This window comes from Cydia splendana, chromosome 14 (genome assembly GCF_910591565.1).
Source record: "Cydia splendana chromosome 14, ilCydSple1.2, whole genome shotgun sequence".
NCBI classification, from domain to species: Eukaryota; Metazoa; Arthropoda; class Insecta; order Lepidoptera; family Tortricidae; genus Cydia; species Cydia splendana.
The window spans coordinates 19,135,813-19,151,514 of NC_085973.1; positions in this window are offsets into that span (position 1 = coordinate 19,135,813).

Consider the following 15,702-nt stretch of genomic DNA (forward strand, 5'->3'; position numbering starts at 1 on the left):
GAACAGTGTACCTACCCGACAGTCGGGTTCTTGTTCCTGAATGTGTATGAAATTTTCAGGTTCTTATCGACTTGTATACACTCAGTAAATACCTAGTATAAAAGTAATCATTGTTCATTAATTACCCATTAAATTGGTAATTATTATCCATAATCGGATCGTCCGATCCTCATTACATATTGACAGAGCCCGCCGCGCAGAGATTATTTTAATTCCATGGAAGTCAACATTACTGTTTCGTTCATGGTTCGGTGTATGCTATTGTTCTTATATTACTTACTGACCATTTTATACCTAGTCTCTTCGTAGTAAGGTTCTATATCTATAATGTTCAAGTAATTATGTCGACTATGTTTGGGAGGATTTCGTCGGCTACCATGATGTAACAAATAAAAAATACATTATTATGTAGGTACTAGTGGCGGCGCGTCCATAAAAGCCGATTCCCACCGGCTTGCCTGTTTTTGGACGTATGAGCAGAGTTGTAAAGGAAATATGTAAGCCAAATTAGCCCCGGCTTGCCTATGGATATGTTTGACGCGCCGCCACTGGTAGGTACCTACCCACAGCCCAGGGCACAATTCGCAAAAACATAACAATTGTCTTCGGTTAACGCGACAGTTAGGTACTCGTGAAAATAAAACGATTTAATCGAATTATCGCATATAATTACTAATTTAAAAGACATTTCAGACAGACCCGACGTTTCGAACCGTTATAACAGCTATAAAGCGTTCGTACTTAAAACTAAGTAAAAAAATATGCCGATCCAATTTTTTTCCTTTTGTTAAGTTTGTAAGTTTTTGTTTCATCACACACCTGATCGTCATAACCAGTAAACAAATAGCAAATGAATTCAAATTTGTCATACGGATTACTATTTCATATTATAAATATATTATTATAATGTAGGCTGTAGGGAGCCTTGTGTAGTTTTTTATTTTATTTTATTTTTTATTAGCCTAATAGTGTGTCCACTGCTGAGCAAAGGCCTCCCCTCTTTCCCGCCACTTGGCTCTGTCCCATACACACAGAATCGTGGAGCCACATCCAAAAAAGTGTAATAAATTTTGCTATAGTTTATTACACTTTGATTTCCTTCATACAAAGTTGGACCACCCTAGGGAATACCTATCCTATAAGTACCTAGTTCAAGCGCCACTTGCGTATTGGCCGATAACCGCAACTTCCGATTGGTGCTCGTGCCGAGTGGAGTGATTTAATTTCAAAATGGCGTGGCGGGATTAGCAACAATTAACTCCGGATTTACGGACAATTACAATGTGGCGTGGCTGTTGGAAATTATTCTGATACACGTGGAATGCTTAATCAAATAATCCGGTTAAATTCTATCACGGATTGTCAATATTAAAATACCTATCTAAATAAATACCTACCTTTTAAGCAAACTACTTACCTAATACTAAATTATACCTAATACGAGTACTTCAAAACTGATAAACACCTATGAAAATGGAATGCCCTTGTACTTAGGTAATTTAGATTTAAAAATTTATTACTAACTCACTTTAAGTTTATTTATAATTCAATATCTTTTTTAAACAATTATAATTGCATCAATAAATTGTTGTGATAATTACTTAATTATTAGACTAAGTTGATATCTGTATAAGATGATTAAAAAGTGCCCTTTGCTAGAATATTTTTAATTGGACTTTGACTAATAAATATGCTCGTTTGCATTCAACTAACTTTATATAAACGCAAGTTTTTATAAAAGTGAACTGTATGAACCAACTTTAAGGTTGCTTTTAGGTTTAGAAGTATCTAGGCTTATTTATCGTTTAATCAAAAGGCAGCTGTCGCTTGCAGCAAAATGCATTGCGCTTGCTAGGGTGGGCCCACTCGCTCAAGTTACTCAATATTTAATTTAAAAAATGTGTATATTTTCTTAGCCTAGTTTCTAGGCATAAAATACATTTAGACTTGTTGAGTTGTTTCACCACTACAACTTTAGGTAATGCAACGGCTGCATTTTTCTCATCTACCAAGGCCTTAGGGTCCCTTTGTTTGACATTAAAGTTTTTAGTCATAATGTATTGTTTCTCATATTATCATTAGTCCTAATTCTGAAACCGTTAACTTATCAGGATTTTCGTAAAATTATCCTATAGATAGGTTAGGTTAAGTTTGTTTTATGGCAATCCTGAAAAGATGCGCTAAACAATAGAGACCCCATCTACCTACTTTAGTTGCAGTGCGTTCAGCCAGCGGAGTTTTTTTTTTTGAATCGTAGCGCTTTTTTAGATCATAATACGGTCAAAAAATATGTATATGTCGGGGCGTGACTCCAGAATGACGTATTGCAGCGTTACAGTTCATAGTTTTAGACGCCTGTATACAATTGATTAGCAATGTTTGGCTACTAGCAATGTTTGCTGTTTGGAAGTTGTAACGAAATTCATAACGTAGAGACGGCGTTACTCTCTATTGGCGTATTGTTGAACTAAGATGTCAGGTAGAAGGCTTTGGAACGTCAAGAGGTTTCTCTTGGGTGAACGTAGGCACGAATTGGCATTTTTGTCGTTATGTTGGTAGACTGGTCAAGCAGGTTGGCCAACTTGACGTTGAGGCGGGAGCACTGGAGCAGCGAGGCTCCGCCGCTGGTGTTTCTTCTTGATCGGACCGCGCTAGAGATCGGGCGTACTCGTTAGCCAACCTCGTGCCTAACTCGCCACGTTCCTGAAGGCTTATACCTGAAGGATTATTCTGAAAGCTGATAGAATCCAACGTTCTTTATCCATTTAGCTAAGTGTTTTATTCCAAGTGTTATTTTGATTTCTTATGTTTCATTAGAAGCTTACTTTTGTGAAATAAAGAAAGGATGTGTTGTTTTGAAAGGATGTGATCTTTTATTTTACAACAAATCAGTTTGCATCGGAATAGCAATTGGTTCTTTTTATCATTTAGTACTGAAATATAGTAGGCGCTAGTTTGGTTAACGAGTTCGAATGCTTATTCCATGCACTGGTAGCATACTAATTTAGCTGTGAAGTATACTATGCCCACTGCCGTCCCCCGTGCCTCCGTCATATAGGTATCAATGTAATTTTCCAATAATAGGTACCATAAATATTATATGTTACAAAAATACCATAAGTTTTCATAACAGTGGTTTTTTTTTTAGCACATACAAATGTTATAAAAAAAACAACGGGTTGCACTCCGGGAGTGCCGACAGAAGTGAAAACTCAATGACATTGTAACAGTTTTTCGATCAGGTCACGTGTCCGTCTTACGAAGCGTCTTACGTCTTACGCTGTCGCGAGTTTTACATTTTTTCCCCATCACAAAAAGTGCACAGCGCCGCTAAAGAAGTTTTCACTTCAAAAACTATACTGAAATTAAAATGGAAAATTCTTCTGAGAGCCCTATGTCCCTAATGAGGGATAACAGGAATACATCATCATCATCAAACTTTATTGAATTCTGATGAAATAAATAAAATACATCTTTTTTTTTAAATACATATTTTGTAGCACGGGCAGATTTGCGCAATTCGACGACTGTCACCTATTTGACGAATATCCATACGAGTATTTTAATTCGCTCAAATGATGTATGCAGAAGTGGTCAGCCCTAGTTCCTACCTCATGCAAGTTTACGCCTTGTATATTTGGCAGGCTTCACTAATAACTTATGCGGCATAAGTTAAATATGCCGAATGCTGCTAATAATAGATTTATGTGTGCAACAGTATTGTATTTGCTTTTAGGCTGGAGAATAGTGAAGATTTTAGATGTACTGAAAGGTTTTAGAACGTGAATTTTTTAGTTTGTTTAACACGTCGGCGGTCATACAGTAAACACGTCTAACTGACGCCTACATCTCTCTCAAAATAGGTGTTATTAAAACTTTTCGTTCGAAATAAATTATGATTGATTGATTGATATAATATTATACAGTCATATTATAATACAATATGGGGACCATTGTTTACAACTTTGACTACGAATTCATATTTAAGATACCTTTCGGATCCTCGGATATAAATTTTCATCATACTCGTATTAGAGCAAATTTTCCGTTGGACGTACCGTTTTCGAGCTACAAGAAAAAAAACTGAAAAAGACCAAAAATGTATGCACACCTCCTGGGATTGCGCAAACTCGGATTACACGCATTTAGTATCAAATGAAGGTAGGTATTGAAACGACTTCCAGCTTGCTGGGAATTAATTCTTTGAAAAAATCTAATTTAATTGACCTACATATTAAATCAATATAGAGAAAACATAGCGGCCATGTTTTTCGCTTATTTATGTTAATCCATTCACGGCAATTAGTTAGGGGCTAATTTCCATCGGGGCGTGTTCCGTTAATGAGATTCTTGCTGCGTTTCTCGTAAGAACGTGACTTTGGCGCGTATTTTGAATACATACTCGTATAAGGGTCAATTCCAATGGGGTTGGCAACTGGCAAGCTGAAGATGCAGGTTCGATTCCGGCCTCTGCCACTTCCGGTAGCTTGGCCACTTTTTCTTTAAAATATGTCATATGTATGTATATTTCAGTTTATAATTTACATATAGTAGGTACCTAGTGTGGCGACTTAAAACAGATCAAAAAATATAAATTAAAATAATTTGCCCAACTAGAGAACAAATCAGATTATTTTTAAGAAAATATTTTGGTTTGCGTTTTTTAAGTAGTCACACTACTACACATATATATTATACACTAAAGACAAAGTGACCAAGTTCACCGGTCACTTCTCAGTTTATAAAATATATAATTTGGTTTGTTCGCTAGTTAGTGAGATATGGTTAACATTAACAGCGAGATGTAGGTACGTTGCACTGTTAAAAATCAGCAACTTACACGAAAACAAAGATATTTTATAAGTAGGTACCTATATTATGTCATGCCGTATCTGACTACGAGTATTACTATCTAGCTCCATATAAATCAAATCCAACCTATTGAATTGAAACTACATCACTTTACATCCTAATAACATAACTACGTAATTCGTCACAGTTATTTGGAGGAGAAAGTTCCGTATCATAAATTAAGCGGTGCCTAAGTTGCGCTCGTAAATCTTCCGGCCCCGCCTTCTAGAGGGTTGTCATTCTGATAGCGTGCAGAGCGGAGGCCCATTCAAACTTACATTGTGAAATCAAAAGTCGCCCGTGCGTCTAGAACGCGCCAATACACGGACTTGTACGGATATAGTCAGACCGTAAAAAGTCTGCAGCGATTTTGATAGCCCACGCAGTGCAAGTGTCATTTTAAACGTCAAACTTCTATGAAATTATGACGTATACATAACACTTACACTGCGTGGGCTATCAAATCCGCTGCAAACTTTGTTTGGTGCGACTCTACCTAAGTACTTACTGCAGATCGCCATAAAATATTTAAGTTACAAAAACGTGCACTCCGCATAATGACAAAAAAACCTCAAGACCACCCGGCGAAGGAATTGTTCATTAATTTTGAAATATTAACGTTGCCTAGTGTATACATGAAGCATGTAAATACACAAGACGGAACCTTGCCTGGCTGCCTACCAACGGGCAGATGACGGGCACTGTGACGCGTAGGCGTGATCAACTGTGGGTGCCCCCGCGCCGGCTCGCCAAGTCAAATAAAACTCTGGACGTACTCGGGATAAAACTTTATAACACATTGAATGTTGATATAAAACAAACACCAACCGATAAGATGTTTGTTAGGAAACTAAAGGCTATATTAATACAATTAGCTCGTTATAAAATTGATGATTTTTTCTTCGACTACAATTTGTAGTCGGAGAATTCTACAAGTCATTGGCCCAATCAATCATAAATAAAAACTAACGTTATTTAGTAGCACGTTAAGTAAGTTAAAATTATGCTATACGTAAATAAGTATAAGTTTAAAGTGTTTACAACTTTGTATAATATCATAATGTACCTAACTATGACGTGTAAATAACTACATATTTACCAAAAAAACATTATTCATTATTCATTATTATATGAGCAAAATTCACGCGCGACTGACATCGTGGCCAATTCAAACATTCATTGTGACATCAAAATGATATCTATATTTAAATGATGTTAGTCGCACGTGCATTGCCCTCGTAGGTAGGTACTTGTCGGGCATGTATTGGCACGAGCGAGACGCACGGGCGACTGACATAAATAAATAAATATTGGGGACATCTTACACAGATCGACCTAGCCCCAAACTAAGCATAACTTGTATTATGGGTATTAGGCGACTATATAAACATACTTATATAGATAAATACATACTTATATACATAGAAAACACCCATGACTCAGGAACAATTATCTGTATTAATCACACAAATGCCCTTACCAGGATTCGAACCCAGGACCATCGGCTTCGCAGGCAGGGTCACTACCCACTAGGCCACACCGGTCGTCAAGATTTAGATATCATTTTGATAGTTTTGATATCACAATGTAAGTTTGAATCGGCCTCCTGGAGTGGATTTGATTTCAATGCCCCTGTTTCACCATTGCACGGTGGCTCGGCTTGTATGGAGAAAGGGTCAAAAATCGATTTCTCCGAAAGTATCAAAGATACCCTCAAAATAAAAATATGTTCATGTTTGTTGTTTAAATATCTAGTAAAAAAACAGTAATAAATAGTTCTTCTTTGTATATTTTAGCATAATAAAAATCTAACTGATAACAAAAAAATATGCAAAATCCGTACAATTTTAAAGCCTTATAAAAATTGAATTAAGAAATAAATTACAACGTATTCTTGAATAATATAATAGAACAAATAGTTTTTATCAATTATATTGTAAAAATCTATATTTAAAATTAAAAATTATAAATTTACAGAGATGCTAATATCGTACAAATTATGCAACGCAAAATATTTCACGTCACGTGTCAGTCACCTTAAAAGACTAACATAGATCAACTAATATTTTAGATTCATCTAAAATGTATTTTAATCATCTAGTTAAATAAGTACACATTGTGACAACTATAGATTTTTTGTTTTTGGTAGTTTCCTACGGCCCGTCCCGTAATCATAGGGTCCGAATTTACTAGAAAATGATTTAAGAGATTCGTATTTGTCTATGTGCGCGCACACAATTACTTTACCAAACGAAGGTAAAACAGGATAAACTCGAAAATTTATATAAGTACGTAGTAACAAATATTGGTGTTTTGTTAGTATAGCTTCTGTGAGAAGAGATAGCACATGCATCGTAAGGATTTGATTGATCTCTAAATTAGCTAATATTCGTCAGGTTGTTGACTACTGATGCATCCAAAGTTGCTAGTGCTGCTAACCTTCTGCGTTTTGATCGCTTACTACAAGCCGAAAAGTCCTTTTTTTGGCCATCCGGCTGAAGTAGAGGGTTCCGAATTGCCCGATGATGACGGTTGTCCCAATTCAATATTTAACGTCTTTTCAGTCACCTTATTTTTATTGGAAAATTATGACATTGCTTCTCATTTAACCAATTCGAATGTTTCTTAAGAACTATACACTGATTTCGCAAAGATGGTTTCCAATAAATTACAAGTCTACTACCAATGTAAGTACATTATTATGTTATCCAAATCACTTGTACCTACGTTTTCTACATCTGGCAACATTCCTACTAATTTGTTTTAAGCACTTGACAACATCCTTCTGTATCTGAACTACTAAGTTAAATAAAAATCCCTTTGTAAAACATCCGACCTACACATCACCTGAAAAAAGAAAGAAAAAGGGTAAATTTCCATTCGTAATGTTTTCGTAGTACTGCTACGCGCTGGCCTACGCAGGCGTAGCAGTCTTTTAACTATCAAACCCGCAGGCGTCTGCATATAATCTTTTATGGCCGTTAATCTAGAGATATCAAGCTTCAAAACAATACTACTTTCGATGTTAGAATTCATTGGGAACATAACTAGAAGTTTAAGTAAACAAAATATTCTAATCCTGTTTGTATGACTTTTTGTTACCTCGTAGACCTATTATTATAAATATACTTTTAATGAAAAAGTTATACTTTGTATATAAAATGAAACAACATACCTGATTCTTTAAGCTCCATATTAATAATAATCACTAAAATCACTATCGCCTCAGGAATTCACTACTAATGACGTTCACTTAATGAGCCTTTGATAAGAGAGCGCGTACAAACGGGAGTTGCGTTAACTTTCAAGGATTGTTAGAGAATGAAAGTAATTAGTTATGCCGGATCTATTTACACCTGATAAAAGTACACTTATTAGCTAATAATATTCAGTCATTGGAAACCAAAAAATACCACATCGGTTTTTTTGAGTTATGGCCTAAGGCCAGCCCACCGTGCATTGTGAAGATTGTAAGGTGACAATTCGCCGTACATTGCTGGTGCAAAAAGTAATTCACACTAGGCACCGTTGTTAAATTTAATATCGATCGAGTGTCTGGTTCACATCCGACCATATGAAAGCATTTTTGCCCGAGCTGAAATGGAGACCGTCACTTCGCTTCGGCCAGTTAATTAGATTTTCCATAACAACCTAACATATACATACAGGCCAATTCGAACGTGCACCTGACATCAAACCGATATTTTAATCATATCAGTACATTCGCGCGGGCGTCTCGCTCGTACTAATACGAGTACCTTACACCTACGGAAACAGACACGTCAGAGCGAAGTGAACGCGCGAATGGCAGCTAACCGACATGATTCCAATATCAATCAAATAACAGTTTAATGTCAGGTGCACGTTAGGGTTGGCCTGATAGACCACTTACTTAAAATTAGATAATTGGTATCTGTTCCAAAGTCAATATTAAGTCAAGACTCAGTACGGGAAAATTCTTAAAATAAAGTACAAAGTATTATTGCAACAATAAGTACAAAGTAACACGAAATTGTTTCAAGAATTTCTAGACTGGAATGCTTAATGGAAACATGGAGCTATTTTATGTCCTCCCTTTTATTTGTACCTACGAGCTGCACCTACCTATTTGATTCTTAAAAGAATGGCATGGTGCCCTTATGCTTTTAAAAAGTAGCTAGGATCTTACTTACGTAATTTTGTTTAAAAGCTATCTATTTTCGTTGACTTTTTGTATACCTAATACGTAATATAATATCTATTTTGTACCGTAAAATGTGCCTGCTTTTTAATTACCTGTTACACAATTACTACTGGGTAATTGTGTAAGAGGTTTTATTTATACATTAAAACTATATCACAACCTCATTTAAGGATTACAATATGACAGTAGTGTGATGGTCTACTTTAATTCGGCATAAGTATTTATTTTGCAGATAACTTTTCTAATAGGTATATCTTTTATAGTAAGTTCACAACGAAATTCTTTAAAATAAAACTAAAAAGCAAGTAACTTTACTACAATTTTATGTTTCCCCGATCTTTATAGTTTAGCAACAAAATACAACTCATGAAACTTTAGGACCGAGATCAGGAAAAATCTTATTTAGGTCTCGTCTCATACACGGAGAACGCCGAGATTTTCTAAAAATCTTAATACACAGCTACATCGGTCCTAATCACTCTGTTTTATTTATCTTGATTGGACTTCCGATATTCCCAAACGTTCCTTTACGATATTCAGTATCGTGTCATCTTTAAAGTCATTAAAAGTTTCCACCAGGTGTGCACACACATCACCCTTGACACTTCCCCGCAACATGTTGCCCTAGCGCGCAGCGGCGTAAACTTGAGCGTAGTACGTGCAAACTTTCTCATAATGTTTTATTAATATTCAAAAGGAAAGCTATAAATAAAACGACGCCGTAAATTTTGTTAATTTATTGTGTTAGAACAACTTGTTCCATACAAGAGCCTTTTCAATTATTATTTACAATCTCGTTATAGGAAAAGAGTCATGATACCAGCTCAGTAATATTTTAGAATGTATAGTGATACAGGCTAGCTATTTCTAACAGTCATGTCCGTTACAGTTTTACAGTTCGTAGTAAAGCAATGCGCTCAATACAAATTAATATTAAAGTATACTTAGATTTAAAACAAATTAAATCTTGTCGTGCTCCAAATCCAGTAAGGAGATTGTTGTCCAATTGTATTGTATATATATAAGACATTTGTTCTATCACCGTGTCAAAAAAATATTCGTACACAAAACACATAGATACCTGATAGATACCCTAGTCCTAAGAGCCGTCAAAACTTTTTTGTTATCATTATTTTTAGTCCGTCAATCACGCAGATATTTTTTTCGTAGATAGTGTACCTACTACAGTAACTATCACAAGTGATTCACTGGAACAATAAACCTTTAAAATCGTACGTTCCCGTACAAAATAAAGGCAATTCAGGAAAGTAGTACAAGAGCTCTTTCCCGCGGTTCCACCCGAAAACAATTGGAAATACGAATAAAAGAACTTCGAAGTGATTTCCTGAAGCTAAAAATATTCGGACTTCGCATCCGAACTTTTCTACTGGAAACGGTCAATAAAAACTGTAGGCGTAGTTAGAGACGAGTATACAATTAAGACTTTTAATTTTCACGCAAAGTTAATTTCCTCTTTATTAGGTACCTATATGCGCTCAAAAATAATCAAGTATAAAATTAGTTTTAAGCGAAATTAACCGTAATTTTCAGTTCTGAATTCATGGTTCTAAAAACATTAATAGTTACTCTTAAAAATATAAAAGTTAAAATATATTTAGATTCTATACTATAAATTTGCGTGTTACACACATTCCTGATCGTGGAACCAATGAAACATCAGCAAATAAATTAAAATTACACATATTACTACTTCATAGCAACATAATAAATACCATCTTAAAACCCATAAAATGTTTATATAGGTAACACCAAGATCCCATCTGGAGCTTTGCGACGTTGACATTAAGAGAAGGCCGTATAAAATATATGGATCTCGGATTACGCTAATGGAACAATGATAGGAACCTTCGGAAACTACCTCCCTTTAATGTTTACTCGTCTCTAACATTGTTTATTGCGTAAAAAAAGTTTATAACGAAGCTAGCAATTCGGCCGTGGTCATCGAAGGTAGGTACGTGAAAAAAAATGTACGCGAAATGATACTTTTTCCAGGTTATTGTGTTCCTAAAGGTGGGTTTGTTTTATGCTATGTCTTATTCATCTCGACTTCACATAATTATATTTTTTATCAGTAGGTATGTTAAAGAGTACCTAGTGAGTGAGTGATGTATCAAAAGTCTCAATTATAACCCTAGCCTAGAAAAGCAGAACACTTGTACTTTTAGTTTACATAACATGCGTTTTATAATCAATGCTGTATGCAATCTTATTATATAAAAGTCATTAAGAGACAATGGGACAGGGTGTTTAAAAAATTGCGGTTACAATAATTAATCAAAACATAATTTCCATTATTTTATATTTAAAACAACTGGTATCGGACTTTTTTTAATTCTGTTAACACCTACTGCCTTAAACTATTTATTAACATAAAATGCAGGCATATTAAAATTGGTCCACAAAAAGTAGAATATTTTGTCGCTAATTACATATTTTCGTAGTCTAATGGCACCAATACATGTTTTCATGACTCATTCTTTCAGTCTTATTAATAATAACATAATTGACTAATTTTATAATTCTCAATAATATCAAGCGGTCCGTTACGAATGATTAATGTAGGTAATTAATATTAGAATACTTAATATTTTATTTGATTATCAGGGCTCGAACATTTAGTGACGATGACGTCAAACAACACACAGGATGATTTCAAATAGTATTTTCATTGAAAACTACCACTTAACAATATCTTTAATTAAACGATATCGCAACTTGAAATGAGCAGTAATAGGTAGTTAGGTACGTAACGTCTTTGACTGAAATTAATTAAGGTTATCCATAAATTGTCGTTGTGATTGTTTAATTGTTGTGAAATCAATTATTATGTTGTATTTATTTTTAATACTTTATTAATCATCATGGGCCATTACACTCATCGGCTGTCTTATTTCTCGCTTCCAGCACGCGCGCACAATATCGCCACAAGTGTAATGACCAACATAGCATAGCACACTTGTATCATGAATACCTACTGTTTTTTATGTACCATCACGCTCCGTGATTGTTGCGCCATTTAGGGTCCTAGCTAAATTGGTTGTTCAATACTTCATCATCATCATCATCATCATCTCAGCCATAAGACGTCCACTGCTGAACATAAGCCTCCCCCTTGGACCTCCATACGTTCAATACTTACGCTATAGAATTTCCAATTTAGCAAAAACCCTGAATGGCATAACAATCCCGAGTGGTGACTGACCTACCACATCATCCTGTGTGCAAAACGACGTCATTTTAACGTCATCCGCACTTAAATTTCGAACTCCGGACATTATATTTAATTAGGACAATGGATATTTATGAAGCAGAGCAAGCTTAAAATTATACATACAGTCTTCGATTGAGTGCAATAATCTTACAATTAATATGTCTTAAATAACTATAAACTTGACTAAACTATGTTAAAATTTCTGTTTGTCGTTCCGTAAAATATGGAATTAAATCATAGCTATTTAGGCCTTTTTATAACACATTTTATGTATTTAGAAATTTTTATGTTATTTCTACTCAGAATCAAGAGCTCTTTCTATCCTGATAGGAGAAAAAAATGGTCCCAAAATGTCCATACATTTTCGTTCCTTCCGTTCCGTAAAGGGGCCCACTGATTACCAGTCCGCCTGCAGTCTCTGGCCTTATCGGGCGGCCTGCCGTCCTAGACCAATAACGTCCACAAACATAAGCGATTATTGCCGGCCGGCAATGGTCTGCTGCCACCTCTGCGACTACAGACGAGTCGTCAGTTTCCCACCGTACGGCCGTCCGCCGGCAATAGTCTGATATAATTTTGACAGGTCCCTACAAATTGACAGTTCGCCGGACGATATCAGCCTGTCAGTTGATCGCAAAAGGCCACACATTAACAGTTCTACTTCAGATTTTGGACTGACGGCTATTCGAACTACGGCTCGTCGATTCCGGTCAGCGTCGACAGATATCTGCCGGACAGTCCGTGGCCTGCAGTCCAATTTACACACACATTATCAGATAGCCGGCCAGTGGCCTGTTGGCCGTCATCTGCTGTCAGTCGAGAGCCTTACCGTTTATAAATGAAAAATGGTAACGGAATGGAAATACGAACACATTTTTTTCTTTTTAATTCTGAGTAGGATATTCCAGTAACTCTTAGTTAACTTCGAGAAATGGGCCAGTGGATAATGCCATTATCAAAACTACTTTTTTAGTTTCAATACAATAGTGACGTTTCAAGATAAACCCATTTTTTACGGCACGACACCTTTTTTATCTACTATCGATGAATGTGTCAATTTAAAATGTATAGAACAAAGATATGCTTAAATCAAGTTAGAACTTGATAATAAATTCGAATACAAAATTAATAGTCAGTTTACATCCATAAATGCCAAAGTTAATCACAACCTTACGTAGAAAATAAATAATATAATTAAAAATAAAGAATAACGTAAAAATGTACAAATAAAACTAAATAAGTTCGTCGTAACAGATCATTAAACCGAATTGGGGTTCGTCAAATAAAATTATAAAACAAAATTTATTGCCAACAAACTTTTAAGTACTTTGCCATAACTTCTCCAATTCCATGTAGCTTCAATTATGAGATTTATGTGTTAAAGAGATTCACTACAGATCGATTCAAGATTTATTCATAAAAGTTCAGCTCTGAAATGAATAAATTAAAAAGATTTTGCAAACAACGAAGCCTAATCGAATAACGCCTTAACGTTGAATTCAGTTCAGCCGTAAGAGCGTTTTCACATTGTCCGATCCGATATGAGTTGTCCGATCCGATATGAGTTGTCGGATAGCCAGTGGAAAAAAAACAGCAGCTAGAAACTGGCGGTGCTGTCATTTTATTTTTGTATGGTAAAAAAAATCTTCTATTTTAGTAGGTATATAATTATATTGCATGTATAGTATAGTATACATAGCTACAATAAAATAGACGCTTTATTTTGAAAAATAATTAATCATTGAATAAATATAAAAAGGCATTTTTTTTACCTCTGACAGACGGCCAGCAGACTTAATAACAGAGTTCTACAACCTTCATGTACGGAACCCTAAAAATCATTGCTAACCGACTTGCAAAGTTCGACGATAGCATTATACTTTTATTAGGTACTTATGGAACTTAAACACTTTCCTGGTAATGTTCCAATTGCAAAGCGAACGCCGGTGAGCCGAGCGCTCAGTGGCCTACCACGAACACCGAAACTTGCGAACTGCGGGCATCTTTCTCTTTTACTCCAACTTAGGCGTGATTAGAGTGATAGAGAACCCGCATTTGCAAACTTCGGTGTTCGCGACAAGCCCTCAGAAGCCTATATAACCTGTCGCGTTGAACGATGATCCCTATGAAAGTTCCTTTAAATCTCTTTTGCTTACGCTTACTTTAAAAAATAATTAAAGAAATCTGTTTTTAAATAGTATTACATTTCTAAATAAATGACAGCTACTTCATATAAAAATTTGCAAGGGCAGAATACAATCAAAACTTTATTTGGTAAAAGTTGTCCCTATAGAAAAATAAATACGAAAACATGTCTAATTTTCATTTGGGAGGGGAGGGACCTGACAAGTAATATTTTAAACAGACGTATATTTTCAGGGTTATTGAGATAAAACGTAAAATAAATTACCATATTATCTTTTTTCCCCTTCTAATTTCCTGGCTTTACCCCTCTTAAGTATAAGTATTTTTTAAGCGTAGTTTACACATTGGATTATTTTTAAATTTACTGATTCTGCTCTAGCTCATTTTATACTGGTCGGTTTGCATTCGACAAGAATAATTCCCCTCAACATAGTTCCCAACTCGTATAGTAAACTCAAACTTCAGCGTTTCATAGCTCTTGCGGAACAAACTCATTTCTTGTTCTTGCTAATAGTTAGTATGAGGCATAAAGCGGTCATTATATCCCGAGACCAGTGTAGACACGGCTTTGTCTTAAGGCAAGGATCTTCCAAACTTTGCTATTAAAACATTCACTGCCAAAAAGCCGCTGCGTGGGTTCATTTTGTATTGGAAATGGGGCGCTTGGCACTGAAAGTGTTAAATATTATACCTACGTCTCGCGTAATGATGACATACGTCCATTTTTATATGGAGTAGCTGTCATGTAAAATGTTTGTAGCCATTTTTTTGGACGATTAGCACATCACTCTCAATTGAGTTATAATTGAAAAATATGATCAAAACATATTTCTCCAATTATTTTTCAAATTCAGTCTAACCAAAAGTAATTTGACGGAACTGTCATAGCGACCATCATTTTAACCATTTTTCAAAGCGGTTTCATACAAAAAAAAAACAAAAGAAAATTTAGCTGATGGCTAAGTTTTTCAAACGTTTGATTGTTTGTACAATGATTTGTAGCTGAACTGAAACATATCTTTTCGCATAAACTTTTGGAAAAACCTGCCCTTAAAAAATAACAGGCCCAACGACTACAAGTTTTGCGATTTTCAAAAATTAATTAAACTTTAACCTCCATTTACTTCTTGAATATTTCGATTAACGAACATCTACATCAGATCTTTGACATATTATTTAACTCAACACTGGGCCGATTTTTATTTTGCTTCATTTTGATTTGAAGAGCACTTCATTCTGAGAGAAATACCTAAATACGAAATCATAACATGTAGTGAAAGATGCGTGTAAT